The following is a 16460-nucleotide window of genomic DNA, read 5'->3' on the forward strand; positions in this document are numbered from 1 at the left end:
CTTTTCCTTATACCTGACAAGTGTCAACGATGGGAGATGGCGACATGCAGCCCCGCCTACTTTTCCTTATACCTGACAAGTGTCAACGATGAGAGATGGCGACTGCACAGAGCTGAAGTCTTTGTGGGGATATTTTAATCTATCAACGTCAGGAGAAAAGGAAATAGATAGATGGAAAGTATTCTGCATGACCATGAACTGTTGTAGACCGGTGATTCAAACTCTATAATCTGACCTGGATCCAGTGAGGGTTATTTTTCTTCCTCTTGTTGTTACAGTCTGCACACAAGGCAATCCCTATTGTGTCAACCTAAGCTTGGGTTTATCCTCCGTGCCGAGGATCTATATGAGATCTGAAAACCTGATCCAAACATTAAACCACCAACTTGTTTTCTTTCTTCCAAGCTTGCAATCTCCTAATGGCTAATTACTAATTAATTAAATAACAATTACTAGCAGTGTGTAAAATCTATTCTCCATGTTTTGCAGAGAGGTACAGGCTTTGTTCAAACATTTAAAAAAAAATAGTGAATAATCAGCTATAAGAAAGCACATTCGAGTTTTAGAATGAATCCATCTGGGCCTGGTAGCATCTCAGTCACGCGCCGTTTCACAAAAGGACAAATCTCGAAAGGCGACAGTTAAAAACGTCCAGCAGGGAAAATAAAAACATTTGCTTGGGGTCTTGAATTATCTTGTCAGAGTAAACAATTATATGGCAACTTTAATGTCACACTCAAGTGTGATCACCGTTTTCCCACTTCCCAGTATCAAAAAAGAAATGACCCAAATGACAGGAAGTGACAATAGCCTTCATGACACCATCTCCTCTCCTCCTCGCAGTACTATTAGAGAAGCTTCAGTGACCAGACGGAAAGATACAGCATCCGAGTCAACCATTCAACCATTCTCACATTCATTGAATTAGAAAGTGTTAATGTTTGACATCGCGCTGAATAACAATATCAAGGGCAAACTCCCAACAATAGGGTTTAATATAAGTTTAATATAATCTTTGATATGATTTGATATTATCTCATTCAAATGAATAGAATAAAGCTACTGTTTTTTCTTTTGAAAGGTATTTATCATTTGTTTACATGTACAGTAGACTCATACTAAGAACAGATTTTTACAAAGTACTACAGTAGTGGATGGTTGGATACTACAACTATCTGTCCTGTCCTGCTGTCCTGTCCTGTCCTATTCTGTCCTGTCCTATCATGTCCTATCCTGTCCTATCCTGTCCTGTTCTATCCTGTCCTATCCTGTCCTATCCTGTCCTGTTCTATCCTGTCCTGCTATACTATCCTGTCCTATCCTGTTCTGTTCTATCCTGTCCTGTTCATATCCTGTCCTATCATGTCCTATCCTGTCCTGTCCTATCCCATCCTGTCCTGTTCTATCCTGTCCTATCCTGTCCTGTTCTATCCTATCCTGTCCTGTCCTATCCTGTCCTGTTCTATTCTGTCCTGCTGTCCTATCCTGTCCTATCCCATCCTGTCCTGCTGTCGTACCCTGTCCTATCCTATCCTGTCCTATCCTATCCTGTCCTGTCCTATTCTGTCCTGCTGTCCTATCCTGTCATATCCTGTCCTGTCCTATCCTGTATATGTTGTCCTATCCTGTCCTATCCTATCATGTCCTGTCCTATTCTGTCTTGCTGTCCTATCCTGTCCTATTCTGTATATGCTGTCCTATCCTATCATGTCCTGTCCTATTCTGTCCTGCTGTCCTATCCTGTCCTATTCTATCCTGTGTATGCTGTCCTGTCCTATCCTGTCCTGTCCTATTCTGTACTGCTGTCCTATACTGTCCTATCCTATCCTGTGTATGCTGTCTGGTCCTATCCTGTCCTATCCTGTCCTGTTCTATCCTGTCCTATCCTGTCCTGTTCTATCCTGTCCTATCCTGTCCTTTCCTGTCCTATCCTGTCCTATCCTATCATGTCCTGTCCTATCCTGTCCTATCCTGTCCTATCCTGTCCTATCCTGTCCTATACTATCATGTCCTGTCTTATCCTGTCATATAATGCTGTCCTGTCCTATCAAATCAAATGTATTTATATAGCCCTATAGTCCTGTTCTATCCTGATATCTCAAAGTGCTGTCCAGAAACCCAGTCCTAAAACCCCAAACTGCAAGCATGCATCCTGTCTGCTATCCTATCCTATCATATCCTGGTGGCTAGGAAAAACTCCCTATCCTGTCCTGTCTATTCTGAAAGGCCAAAACCTAGGAAGAAACCTAGAGAGGAACCAGGCTACGAGGGGTGGCCAGTCCTCTTCTGGCTGTGCCTGGTGTCCTATTATAACAGAACATGGCCAAGATGTTCAAATGTTCATAAATGACCATTCTGCATGGTCAAATAATAATCAATCACAGGCAGAACAGTTGAATCCTGTGTATGCTGCAGTCCATCCTGTCCTGTCCTATTCTGGACTGGGTCCTATACTGTCCTATCATCCATGCCTGTCTGGTCATCATGCCATCATGCCTGTCCTTTCCTATCCTGTCCTGCTGTCCAATCCTGTTCTGCTGTCCTATCCTGTCCTATACTATCATGTCCTGTCTTATCCTGTCATATCCTGCTGTCCTATCCTGTCCTATACTATCATGTCCTGTCTTATCCTGTCATATAATGCTGCTGTCCTATCAAATCCTGTCCTAGTACTTCATCATATCTCAAAGTCTTATCCAGCCTAAAACCCCAAACTCCAATCCTGTCCTATCCTGAAAAACTCCTATACTATAGGAAGAAATGAACCCTACGAGGGGTCTTATCCTGCTGTCCAAGATGTTCAAATGTTCATAAATGACCAGCATGGTCAAATAATAATAATCACAGGCAGAACAGTTGAAATCCTGTCAAATGTTCTATCCTGTCCTATACATGCCAGGTAGTCATCATGTCCTGTCTTATCCTGCTGTCCTTTCCTGTCCTATCCTGTCCTATACTATCATGTCCTGTCTTATCCTGCTGTCCTATCCTGTCCTATCCTGTCCTATACTATCATGTCCTGTCTTATCCTGTCCTAACCTGTCCTAACCTGTCCTATCCTGTCCTGCCCTCTAACAGTGGGCTGACTGCTACATTATCCATTCAATTCTCTTCTGTGTCCTTGCAATTCTGCCTCTCCTTAGACTTTGAAACATGATCAATACTTTTGTCATAACTCTGGGGAGAGTCACCCCTGCAATGATATTAAACGTCTACTCCCAGGGCAATATAGCAGTTCAGTCCGAATGTTTAGATCCTAGAGAATCCATTACCACGGCAAGCATCCAGAGTAAATCTTTTGACTATTCTCGGGACCTAAAATGTCTTCTCATTCACCAAACATAGTGAATTAACTCAAATAATTCAATTTACATAGATTGTTTTAAGAAGAAGGCAGTACGTAAATGCAGTTAATGGTTGGTGTGTGTGTTATATCTGGGAATGTAACTCTGGTTGGGGATGGTTCTTTAAAGAACCCACACAGTACAATAAAGAACCCTTGTCCATTCCTTTAACGTTCCTGAAGTAGTCAGCAGATCAGTCCGGGTGGTTCCCTGTTGCCATGCGTATATGAACACAGCAGCATCTGAACACTGCCCCCTCCCCCCTCTCTCATTAGGGTATTCCATTAATCCTATTAGTTTCCCATTAAACAAGTGCTGATAACACCAAATGAACGCCAAGCCCCACCAGCTAATAATATTTCAGAGAGAGAGTCAGGTAGGTTGAAAGAGAGAGAGAGAGAGAGAGAGAGAGAGAGAGAGAGAGAGAGAGAGAGAGAGAGAGAGAGAGAGAGAGAGAGAGAGAGAGAGAGAGAGAGAGAGAGAGAGAGAGAGAGAGAGAGAGAGAGAGAGAGAGAGAGAGAGAGAGAGAGAGAGAGAGAGAGAGAGAGAGAGAGAGAGAGAGAGAGAGAGAGAGAGAGAGAGAGAGAGAGAGAGAGAGAGAGAGAGAGAGAGAGAGAGAGAGAGAGAGAGAGAGAGAGAGAGAGAGAGAGAGAGAGAGAGAGAGAGAGAGAGAGAGAGAGAGAGAGAGAGAGAGAGAGAGAGAGAGAGAGAGAGAGAGAGAGAGAGAGAGAGAGAGAGAGAGAGAGAGAGAGAGAGAGAGAGAGAGAGAGTGAGAGAGAGAGAGAGAGAGAGAGAGAGAGAGAGAGAGGAGAGAGAGAGAGAGAGAGAGAGACAGAGAGAGAGAGAGAGAGAGAGAGAGAGAGAGAGAGAGAGAGAGAGAGAGAGAGAGAGAGAGAGAGAGAGAGAGAGAGAGAGAGAGAGAGAGAGAGAGAGAGAGAGAGAGAGAGAGAGAGAGGGAGAGAGAGAGAGAGAGAGAGAGAGAGAGAGAGAGAGAGAGAGAGAGAGAGAGAGAGAGAGAGAGAGAGAGAGAGAGAGAGAGAGAGAGAGCGAGAGCGAGAGAGAGAGAGAGAGAGAGAGAGAGAGAGAGAGAGAGAGAGAGAGAGAGAGAGAGAGAGAGAGAGAGAGAGAGAGAGAGAGAGAGAGAGAGAGAGAGAGAGAGGGAGAGGGAGAGAGACTCTGTGCGTAAGGAAAAAGAAGCCAGAAGCCAGAAACAGCAAACATACGGCAGCATGGACTGTATATTTACAGATGTTGACTTGTCTCGCAAAAATTCAGAAGCAAGGTGACACAGCTAGTTCATTGTGAAAGCCTTTAGTTACACTGATCATCACTGTGATGTGACATGGCAGGCTTTAAAGGAAGGAAGCTGCTTGGGAGAAAGAGGAGAGAGCAGAGAGGACTAAGTGACTGACTGACTGTCTGACTGACTGTCTGCCTGTTTGACTGGCTGTCTGACTAGCTGACTGACTGGCTCACTGTCTGACTGTCTGACCGACTGGACTGACTGACCGACTGACTGACTGTCTGACTGTCTGAATGGACTGGCTGACTGACTGGCTGACTGAATGGACTGGCTGACTGACTGGCTGACTGAATGGACTGGCTGACTGACTGGCTGACTGAATGGACTGGCTGGCTGACTGAATGGACTGGCTGACTGACTGGCTCACTGTCTGTCTGACTGGCTCACTGGCTGTCTGACTGACTGACTGTCTGATTGGCTGACTGACTGTCTGAATGGTCTGACTGACTAACTGACTGGAAATCTGACTGACTGTCTGACTGGCTGTCTGACTGTCTGAATGGACTGACTGACTGGCTGGCTACCTGGCTGTCTGATTGGCTGACTGATTGACAGTCTGATTGACTGACTGACTGACTGTCTGAATGGACTGACTGACTGACTGTCTGACTGGCTGAATAGACTGACTTACTGACTGTCTGATTGGCTGACTGTATGACCGGCTGATTGGCTGTCTGACTGACTGACTGACTGACTGACTGAATGTCTGAATGGACTGACTGACTGCCTGGCTGTCTGATTGGCTGACTGGATGACTGACTGATTGACTGTCTGATTGGATTGACTGACTGTCTGAATGAACTGACTGTCTGAATAGACTGACTGGCTGACTGTCTGATTGGCTGACTGTATGACTGGCTATCAGACTGGCTAACTGGCTGATTGACTTTCTGATTGACTGGCTGACTGTCTGTCTGAATGGACTGACTGGCTGCCTGGCTGTCTGATTGGCTGACTGTATGACTGGCTGATTGACTGACTGACTGTCTGAATGGACTGACTGACTGTCTGACTGATTGGCTGACTGTCTAATTGGCTGACTGTATGACTCGATGACTGACTGACTGTCTGACTGATTGACTGTCTGATTGACTGACTGTCTGAATAGATTGACTGGCTGACTGGCTAACTGTCTGACTGTCCGATTGCTGTCTGACTGTCTGACTGTCTGTCTGATTGGCTGACTGTATGACTGGCTGACTGTCTGGCTGACTGTCTGATTAGCTGACTGGTTGACTGTCTGACTGGCTGATTGGCTGACTGTATGACTGACTGACTGTCTGACTGGCTGAATAGACTGACTTACTGACTGTCTGATTGGCTGACTGTATGACCGGCTGATTGGCTGTCTGACTGACTGACTGACTGAATGTCTGAATGGACTGACTGACTAACTGGCTGCCTGGCTGTCTGATTGGCTGACTGGATGACTGACTGATTGACTGTCTGATTGGATTGACTGACTGTCTGAATGAACTGACTGTCTGAATAGACTGACTGGCTGACTGTCTGATTGGCTGACTGTATGACTGGCTATCAGACTGGCTAACTGGCTGATTGACTTTCTGATTGACTGGCTGACTGTCTGTCTGAATGGACTGACTGGCTGACTGGCTGCCTGGCTGTCTGATTGGCTGACTGTATGACTGGCTGATTGACTGACTGACTGTCTGAATGGACTGACTGTCTGACTGATTGGCTGACTGTCTAATTGGCTGACTGTATGACTCTATGACTGACTGACTGTCTGACTGATTGACTGTCTGATTGACTGACTGTCTGAATAGATTGACTGGCTGACTGGCTAACTGTCTGACTGTCCGATTGCTGTCTGACTGTCTGACTGTCTGTCTGATTGGCTGACTGTATGACTGGCTGACTGTCTGGCTGACTGTCTGATTAGCTGACTGGTTGACTGTCTGACTGGCTGATTGGCTGACTGTATGACTGGACTGACTGACTGACTGTCTGACTGGCTGAATAGACTGACTTACTGACTGTCTGATTGGCTGACTGTATGACCGGCTGATTGGCTGTCTGACTGACTGACTGACTGACTGACTGAATGTCTGAATGGACTGACTGACTAACTGGCTGCCTGGCTGTCTGATTGGCTGACTGGATGACTGACTGATTGACTGTCTGATTGGATTGACTGACTGTCTGAATGAACTGACTGTCTGAATAGACTGACTGGCTGACTGTCTGATTGGCTGACTGTATGACTGGCTATCAGACTGGCTAACTGGCTGATTGACTTTCTGATTGACTGGCTGACTGTCTGTCTGAATGGACTGACTGGCTGACTGGCTGCCTGGCTGTCTGATTGGCTGACTGTATGACTGGCTGATTGACTGACTGACTGTCTGAATGGACTGACTGTCTGACTGATTGGCTGACTGTCTAATTGGCTGACTGTATGACTCTATGACTGACTGACTGTCTGACTGATTGACTGTCTGATTGACTGACTGTCTGAATAGATTGACTGGCTGACTGGCTAACTGTCTGACTGTCCGATTGCTGTCTGACTGTCTGACTGTCTGTCTGATTGGCTGACTGTATGACTGGCTGACTGTCTGGCTGACTGTCTGATTAGCTGACTGGTTGACTGTCTGACTGGCTGATTGGCTGACTGTATGACTGGACTGACTGACTGACTGTCTGACTGGCTGAATAGACTGACTTACTGACTGTCTGATTGGCTGACTGTATGACCGGCTGATTGGCTGTCTGACTGACTGACTGACTGACTGAATGTCTGAATGGACTGACTGACTAACTGGCTGCCTGGCTGTCTGATTGGCTGACTGGATGACTGACTGATTGACTGTCTGATTGGATTGACTGACTGTCTGAATGAACTGACTGTCTGAATAGACTGACTGGCTGACTGTCTGATTGGCTGACTGTATGACTGGCTATCAGACTGGCTAACTGGCTGATTGACTTTCTGATTGACTGGCTGACTGTCTGTCTGAATGGACTGACTGGCTGCCTGGCTGTCTGATTGGCTGACTGTATGACTGGCTGATTGACTGACTGACTGTCTGAATGGACTGACTGACTGTCTGTCTAATTGGCTGACTGTATGACTCTATGACTGACTGACTGTCTGACTGATTGACTGTCTGATTGACTGACTGTCTGAATAGATTGACTGGCTGACTGGCTAACTGTCTGACTGTCTGATTGCTGTCTGACTGTCTGACTGTCTGTCTGATTGGCTGACTGTATGACTGGCTGACTGTCTGGCTGACTGTCTGATTAGCTGACTGGTTGACTGTCTGACTGGCTGACTGTATGACTGGACTGACTGACTGACTGTCTGACTGTCTGATTGGCTGACTGACTGTCTGAATGGTCTGACTGACTAACTGACTGGAAATCTGACTGACTGTCTGACTGGCTGTCTGACTGTCTGAATGGACTGACTGACTGGCTGGCTACCTGGCTGTCTGATTGGCTGACTGATTGACAGTCTGATTGACTGACTGACTGACTGTCTGAATGGACTGACTGACTGACTGTCTGACTGGCTGAATAGACTGACTTACTGACTGTCTGATTGGCTGACTGTATGACCGGCTGATTGGCTGTCTGACTGACTGACTGACTGACTGAATGTCTGAATGGACTGACTGACTAACTGGCTGCCTGGCTGTCTGATTGGCTGACTGGATGACTGACTGATTGACTGTCTGATTGGATTGACTGACTGTCTGAATGAACTGACTGTCTGAATAGACTGACTGGCTGACTGTCTGATTGGCTGACTGTATGACTGGCTATCAGACTGGCTAACTGGCTGATTGACTTTCTGATTGACTGGCTGACTGTCTGTCTGAATGGACTGACTGGCTGACTGGCTGCCTGGCTGTCTGATTGGCTGACTGTATGACTGGCTGATTGACTGACTGACTGTCTGAATGGACTGACTGACTGTCTGACTGATTGGCTGACTGTCTAATTGGCTGACTGTATGACTCTATGACTGACTGACTGTCTGACTGATTGACTGTCTGATTGACTGACTGTCTGAATAGATTGACTGGCTGACTGGCTAACTGTCTGACTGTCCGATTGCTGTCTGACTGTCTGACTGTCTGTCTGATTGGCTGACTGTATGACTGGCTGACTGTCTGGCTGACTGTCTGATTAGCTGACTGGTTGACTGTCTGACTGGCTGATTGGCTGACTGTATGACTGGACTGACTGACTGACTGTCTGACTGGCTGAATAGATTGACTGACTGTCTGACTGTCTGATTGGCTGACTGTATGACTGGCTGATTGGCTGTCTGACTGACTGACTGACTGAATGTCTGAATGGACTGACTGACTAACTGGCTGCCTGGCTGTCTGATTGGCTGACTGGATGACTGACTGATTGACTGTCTGATTGGATTGACTGACTGTCTGAACGGACTGACTGTCTGAGTAGACTGACTGGCTGACTGTCTGATTGGCTGACTGTATGACTGGCTATCAGACTGGCTAACTGGCTGATTGACTTTCTGATTGACTGGCTGACTGTCTGTCTGAATGGACTGACTGGCTGCCTGGCTGTCTGATTGGCTGACTGTATGACTGGCTGATTGACTGACTGACTGACTGTCTGAATGGACTGACTGACTGTCTGGCTGACTGTCTGATTAGCTGACTGGTTGACTGTCTAATTGGCTGACTGTATGACTCTATGACTGGCTGACTGTCTAATTGGCTGTCTGACTGGCTGACTGATTGACTGTCTGATTGACTGACTGTCTGAATAGATTGACTGGCTGACTGGCTAACTGTCTGACTGTCCGATTGCTGTCTGACTGGCTGACTGTCTGTCTGAATGCACTGACTGACTGACTGGCTGCCTGGCTGTCTGATTGGCTGACTGTATGACTGTGTCTGGCTGACTGTCTGATTAGCTGACTGGTTGACTGTCTGATTGACTGACTGTCTGAACGACGGACTGTCTGAATAGACTGACGGATGACTGGCTGACTGTCTGACTGGCAGATTGGCTGGCTGTCTGTCTGACTGTCTGTCTGAATGACTGCCTGATTGACTGACTGACTGATTGACTGATTGGACTGACTGTCTGAATGGACTGACTGACTGTCTGAATGGACTGACTGACTGGCTGTCTGGCTGATTGGCTGGCTGTCTGTCTGTCTGACTGGCTGTCGGAATGGACTGACTGACTGGCTGTCTGGCTGATTGGCTGGCTGTCTGTCTGTCTGATTGACTGTCTGATTGGACTGACTGGCTGTCTGACTGCCTGACTGACTGTCTGTTTGACTGATTGTCTGATTGACTGACTGTCTGAATGGACTGACTGACTGTCTGATTGGCTGTCTGACTGTCTGACTGGTTGACTAATTGACTGTCTGATTGACTGACTGACTGTCTGACTGGCTGTCTGATTGGCTGTCTGACTGCTTGACTAATTGACTGTATGACTGGCTGACTGACTGTCTGACTGGCTGATTGGCTGACTGTCTGATTAACTGACTGACAGACTGAATGGACTGACTGACTGTCTGAATGGACTGGCTGACTGTATGACTCTATGACTGGCTGACAGTCTGATTGACTGTCTGATTGACTGACTGTCTGACTGATGGAGTGTCTGAATAGACTGACTGGCTGATTGACTGGCTGACTGTCTGTCTGAATGGACTGACTGACTGGCTGCCCGGCTGTCTGATTGACTGACTGTCTGAATGGACTGACTGGCTGTCTGAATGGACTGACTGGTTGTCTGAATGGCTGACGGACTGTCTGATTGAATGACTGACTGTCTGACTGGCTGTCTGATTGGCTGTCTGACTGGTTGACTAATTGACTGTCTGATTGACTGACTGATTGACTGTCTGACTGGCTGTCTGATTGGCTGTCTGACTGGCTGACTGTCTGAATAGACTGACTGAATGGACTGGCTGACTGACTGGCTGACTGAATGGACTGTCTGTCTGACTGGCTCACTGTCTGTCTGACTGGCTCACTGGCTGTCTGACTGACTGTCTGTCTGATTGTCTGACTGGCTGACTGACAGTCTGAATGGTCTGACTGACTAACTGACTGGAAATCTGACTGACTGTCTGACTGGCTGTCTGACTGGCTGACTGTCTGACTGTCTGAATGGACTGAATGGCTGACTGTATGACTGGTTGACTGACTGTCTGACTGTCTGATTGGCTGTCTGACTGTCTGATTGGCTGACTGATTGTCAGTCTGATTGACTGACTGACTGTCTGAATGGACTGACTGACTGACTGTCTGACTGAATAGACTGACTGACTGTCTGACTGTCTGATTGGCTGACTGTATGACTGGCTGACTGACTGTCTGGCTGTCTGTATGTCTGTCTGTCTGATTGATTGACTGACTTTCTGATTGACTGACTGACTGACTGTATGACTGACTGACTGACTGGCTGTTTGACTGGCTGATGGACTGTCTGACTGTCTGTCTGACTGGCTGTCTGACTGACTGTCTGAATGGACTGACTGACTTATTGGCTGTCTGATTGACTGATTGGCTGTCTGATTGACTGTCTGACTGATTGACCGATTGGCTGTCTGATTGACTGACTGGCTGACTGTCTGTCCTGCTGTCTGAATGACTGATTGGCTTCTGATTGACTGTCTGATTGACTGTCTGAATGGACTGACTGACTGATTGACCGATTGGCTGTCTGATTGACTGTCTGATTGGCTGTCTGACTGGCTGACTGTATGAATAGACTAACTGACTTGCTGGCTGACTGGCTGACTGTATGACTGGCTGATTGTCTGTCTGACTGACGGACTGTCTGAATAGACTGACTGGCTGGCTGGCGGATTGTCTGACTGGCTGACTGGCTGATTGGCTGTCTGTCTGTATGACTGGTTGACTGATTGACTGTCTGATTGACTGACTGACTGTCTGACTGACGGACTTTCTGAATAGACTGACTGACTGACTTGCTGGCTGACTGGCTGATTGGCTGACTGTATGACTGGCTGACTGACTGTCTGGCTGATTGTCTGTCTGACTGTCTGAATAGACTGACTGGCTGTCTGATTGTCTGACTGTATGACTGGCTGACTGACTGTCTGATTGGCTGTCTGACTGTATGACTGGTTGACTGATTGACTGTCTGATTGACTGACTGTCTGACTGATGGACTGTCTGAATAGACTGACTGACTGTATGACTGGCTGACTGACTGTCTGACTGGCTGATTGGCTGACTGTCTGATTAACTGACTGACAGACTGAATGGACTGACTGACTGTCTGAATGGACTGGCTGACTGTATGACTCTATGACTGGCTGACAGTCTGATTGACTGTCTGATTGACTGACTGTCTGACTGATGGAGTGTCTGAATAGACTGACTGGCTAACTGTCTGACTGTCCGATTGGCTGTCTGACTGGCTGACTGATTGACTGGCTGATTGACTGGCTGACTGTCTGTCTGAATGGACTGACTGACTGGCTGCCCGGCTGTCTGATTGACTGACTGTCTGAATGGACTGACTGGCTGTCTGAATGGACTGACTGGTTGTCTGAATGGCTGACGGACTGTCTGATTGAATGACTGACTGTCTGACTGGCTGTCTGATTGGCTGTCTGACTGGTTGACTAATTGACTGTCTGATTGACTGACTGATTGACTGTCTGACTGGCTGTCTGATTGGCTGTCTGACTGGCTGACTGTCTGAATAGACTGACTGAATGGACTGGCTGACTGACTGACTGGCTGACTGAATGGACTGTCTGTCTGACTGGCTCACTGTCTGTCTGACTGGCTCACTGGCTGTCTGACTGACTGTCTGTCTGATTGTCTGACTGGCTGACTGTCTGAATGGACTGAATGGCTGACTGTATGACTGGTTGACTGACTGTCTGACTGTCTGATTGGCTGTCTGACTGTCTGATTGGCTGACTGATTGTCAGTCTGATTGACTGACTGACTGTCTGAATGGACTGACTGACTGACTGTCTGACTGAATAGACTGACTGACTGTCTGACTGTCTGATTGGCTGACTGTATGACTGGTTGACTGACTGTCTGGCTGTCTGTATGTCTGTCTGTCTGATTGATTGACTGACTTTCTGATTGACTGACTGACTGACTGACTGTATGACTGACTGACTGACTGGCTGTTTGACTGGCTGATGGACTGTCTGACTGGCTGTCTGACTGACTGTCTGAATGGACTGACTGACTTATTGGCTGTCTGATTGACTGATTGGCTGTCTGATTGACTGTCTGACTGATTGACCGATTGGCTGTCTGATTGACTGACTGGCTGACTGTCTGTCCTGCTGTCTGAATAACTGATTGGCTTCTGATTGACTGTCTGATTGACTGTCTGAATGGACTGACTGACTGATTGACCGATTGGCTGTCTGATTGACTGTCTGATTGGCTGTCTGACTGGCTGACTGTATGAATAGACTAACTGACTTGCTGGCTGACTGGCTGACTGTATGACTGGCTGATTGTCTGTCTGACTGACGGACTGTCTGAATAGACTGACTGGCTGGCTGGCGGATTGTCTGACTGGCTGACTGTCTGACTGGCTGATTGGCTGTCTGTCTGTATGACTGGTTGACTGATTGACTGTCTGATTGACTGACTGACTGTCTGACTGACGGACTTTCTGAATAGACTGACTGACTTGCTGGCTGACTGGCTGATTGGCTGACTGTATGACTGGCTGACTGACTGTCTGGCTGATTGTCTGTCTGACTGTCTGAATAGACTGACTGGCTGTCTGGCTGATTGTCTGACTGTATGACTGGCTGACTGACTGTCTGATTGGCTGTCTGACTGTATGACTGGTTGACTGATTGACTGTCTGATTGACTGACTGACTGTCTGACTGATGGACTGTCTGAATAGACTGACTGACTGGCTGACTGTATGACTGGCTGTCTGACTGGCTGATTGTCTGTCTGACTGGCTGTCTGACTGGCTGATTGGCTGGCTGAGAGTAGGTGTGTCGAGGGGGTTGGGAAGGGGAGAGTAGGTGTGTCGGGGGGTTGGGAAGGGGAGAGTAGGTGTGTCGGGGGGTTGGGAAGGGGGAGTAGGTGTGTCGGGGGGTTGGGAAGGGGAGAGTAGGTGTGTTGGGGGGTTGGGAAGGGGAGAGTAGGTGTGTTGGGGGGGTTGGGAAGGGGAGAGTAGGTGTGTTGGGGGGTTGGGAAGGGGAGAGTAGGTGTATTGGGGGGTTGGGAAGGGGAGAGTAGGTGTGTTGGGGGGGTTGGGAAGGGGAGAGTAGGTGTGTTGGGGGGTTGGGAAGGGGAGAGTAGGTGTGTTGGGGGGTTGGGAAGGGGAGAGTAGGTGTGCCGGGGGGGTTGGGAAGGGGAGAGTAGGTGTGTTGGGGGTTGGGAAGGGAGAGTAGGTGTGTTGGGGGGTTGGGAAACAGAGAATAGGTGTGTGTGGGGGGGGGGGTGTTGAGAGGACTATCTTAACCTTCTTAGCCGATGTTAGAGATTGAACGTTAAAGTGTAATGAATTAAATATAAAATATAAACTCATAGACCATACATGGGAGGTCCCAAATGTGTCAGAATGATATTTCATATTTTCCATTCCAATAGAGATCCTGCTAAATCAATTAGAAGGCTTCCCCACAGTGAGTCCCAGTCATGATCAGCATAATTTCCTCTCATGCCAGCACATTCGTAGCTTCAGGCAATTCTCTACTCTTTCTCTCCCTGTTTTTCACTCTTGCTGTGCCTCCACATTAGCAGAGGTGGTGGTAGATTGAGGAGGTGTGCTCCGTTGTTAGACCTACAGAGAACCTTCTAACGTTCTAATGTTCTAAAGAATGGCTTCTAACATTCTAACGTTCTAATGTTCTAAAGAATGGCTTCTAACGTTGTAACATTCTAATGCTATAAAGAATGGCTTCTAACGTTGTAACATTCTAATGTTCTAAAGAATGGCTTCTAACGTTGTAACATTCTAATGTTATAAAGAATGCCTTCTAACGTTCTAATGTTCTAAAGAATGGCTTCTAACGTTGTAACATTCTAATGTTCTAAAGAATGGCTTCTAACGTTGTAACATTCTATTGTTCTAAAGAATGCCTTCTAACGTTCTAATGTTCTAAAGAATGGCTTCTAACGTTGTAACATTCTAATGTTCTAAAGAATGGCTTCTAATAAGAGCGTCTGCTAAATGACTTAAATGTAAACGTAAATGTAACATTCTATTGTTCTAAAGAATGCCTTCTAATGTTCTAAAGAATGGCTTCTAACGTTGTAACATTCTAATGTTCTAAAGAATGCCTTCTAACGTTGAAACATTCTAATGTTCTAAAGAATGCCTTCTAACGTTCTAAAGTTCTAAAGAATGGCTTCTAACGTTGAAACATTCTAATGTTCTAAAGAATGGCTTGTAACGTTGTAACATTCTAATGTTCTAAAGAATGCCTTCTAATGTTCTAATGTTCTAAAGAATGGCTTCTAACATTCTAATGTTCTAAAGAATGGCCTCTAACATTCTAACGTTCTAATGTTCTAAAGAATGGCTTCTAACATTGTAACATTCTAATGTTCTAAAGAATGGCTTCTAACGTTGTAACATTCTATTGTTCTAAAGAATGCCTTCTAACGTTCTAATGTTCTAAAGAATGGCTTCTAACGTTGTAACATTCTAATGTTCTAAAGAATGGCTTCTAATGTCTGTAACATTCTAATGCCTTCTAATGTTTGAATGTTCTAAAGAATGACTTCTAATGTGCTAAAGAAGGCCTTCTAATGTTTGAATGTTCTAAAGAATGCCTTCTAATGTTCTAAAGAATGCCTTCTAATGTGCTAAAGAATGCCTTCTATTGTTCTAAAGAATGCCTTCTAATGTTCTAAAGAATGCCTTCTAATGTTCTAAAGAATGCCTTCTAATGTTCTAAAGAATGCCTTCTAATGTTCTGATGTTCTAAAGAATGCCTTCTAACGTTTGAATGTTCTAAAGAATGCCTTCTAACGTTTGAATGTTCTAAAGAATGCCTTCTAATGTTCTAAAGAATGCCTTCTAATGTTCTAAAGAATGCCTTCTAATGTTCTAAAGAATGCCTTCTAATGTTCTGATGTTCTAAAGAATGCCTTCTAACGTTTGAATGTTCTAAAGAATGCCTTCTAACATTCTAACATTCTAATTTTCTAAAGAATGGCTTCTATTGATGTATCATTCTAATTTTCTAAAGAATGTGTTCTAACGTTCAACATTCTTATGTTCTAAAGAAGGCCTTCTAACGTTCTAATGTTCTAAAGAATGCCTCTGCAGTTCTACAATTCTATAAACAATATTTTTGCCATTCTAATTCTCGAAAGAACATAGCAGTTCAAACGTTCCATTGTGTTTACTGAATATCTTATAAACAACCCCCCATCATTCTCAGAGCTCTGACTAAAGATGTTTCTTAGTCTTTGAACAGACGTTCATTATTAAGAAATGACCTACCAGCCTGTTTATTTCATGAATGGGATTCATGTGTTTGGCTGGCAGGGATGGGAGAAGGACTGCTTGAATGAGTGAGTCTACCACTCACACTACAATACAGTGTTGACCTGACAGCCATGACTAACCTCTGAATCTATCTCACATTGTTCCATCCCATGACAATAGGCCTCTCGCCTCACACTAGTCATATGATTAACATTATACATTACGTAAAGTCATGGATTTTCCCTTAATATGCAAAGACATTTTTACATTAGAATACTGTTAGCTTTCATTGGAGTTTATAGCAAATATCTGACCCTATTTACACTCACCAGCATGAAAACTGCTATTGTGCTTTTTGTATGAAAGCACTTGACA

General features: G+C 45.8%; 1 protein-coding gene across 5 annotated transcripts in view; it reads right to left on the reverse strand.

The window, feature by feature from the left end:
- The window catches only part of LOC123993723 (glycine receptor subunit alphaZ1-like), a 124660-nt gene that overhangs the window by 92080 nt on the left and 16120 nt on the right, over positions 1-16460 (reverse strand). The window lies entirely within an intron of this gene.

This window comes from Oncorhynchus gorbuscha, linkage group LG13 (assembly GCF_021184085.1).
Source record: "Oncorhynchus gorbuscha isolate QuinsamMale2020 ecotype Even-year linkage group LG13, OgorEven_v1.0, whole genome shotgun sequence".
NCBI classification, from domain to species: domain Eukaryota; kingdom Metazoa; phylum Chordata; class Actinopteri; order Salmoniformes; family Salmonidae; genus Oncorhynchus; species Oncorhynchus gorbuscha.